Genomic DNA, 895 nt, shown 5'->3' on the forward strand with positions numbered 1-895 from the left:
TTCTAAAGATGTTTATATTATATTAAGCAAGTTCAATTGTGATAATGCCCAATCCGTAAGTACATGGCATACTAATTATTTGTAAAATTCTAGAAAAAGTACACTTGCTCTATTTTGAAGGGAAAATGAGGCAGAAAAGCAAGAGTGCTGCTCATTACATTCTACGTCCAGGTGAAGGCATGACTATTACCTGTTATTTCCCCTAGGCAGTGCCAACGGTTAGTGACTGGTGGATAGAAGGGTTCAATCTGCATGAGGAAGAAATTACAAATCTCTCGTCCTCAGCTATTACTTCAATGGAAATTGCAGCCCTCAGCTGCTTTACAGCTAAGCGAGTTGGGAGACCACATCCCCCATCACAGCACTCTCATATGATATTCGTTTTGAGCTCTGTGGTCAAATGTGTGAAGTCTGCATTTAGGTACTAATTTCTGCTTTCCATTTCCTGATTTGAAAATAGGTATGTGAGGGTGACAATCATACAAGGTAGATATTTTTTTAGAGCTCCCCAGAAGTTTATTGTGAACAATATAATGGGAGCTTGGTCCAACTTTACATAAACTGATATTTTCTGGCCAGTTTAATTCCTTTATTTTACCCTCTTTTTACCCTCATTAAAAAGATTTCAAATAAGATGCAGCAAAAGCCGTACTGGGTGGGGTACATTTCACTGCCTTGGTTTTTTTTGGCAAGCAAAAAACTGCATTACCATAGTTTAGCTAATTCTTGAACAAAATATTCTGTCTGCTTTATAAGTCAACTCCCTTGGAAAGTCTCCATATTGAAAGCTCTCTCCAAAAATCATGTTCATACTGCTTTTTGATCCTATGTAGAAAGCAGCATTTACCACCTCACACTGTTAAACTAAACGAAAGAGAAACAACTGTATGCCAAC

Source organism: Podarcis muralis, chromosome 6 (assembly GCF_964188315.1).
Source record: "Podarcis muralis chromosome 6, rPodMur119.hap1.1, whole genome shotgun sequence".
Classification (NCBI taxonomy): domain Eukaryota; kingdom Metazoa; phylum Chordata; class Lepidosauria; order Squamata; family Lacertidae; genus Podarcis; species Podarcis muralis.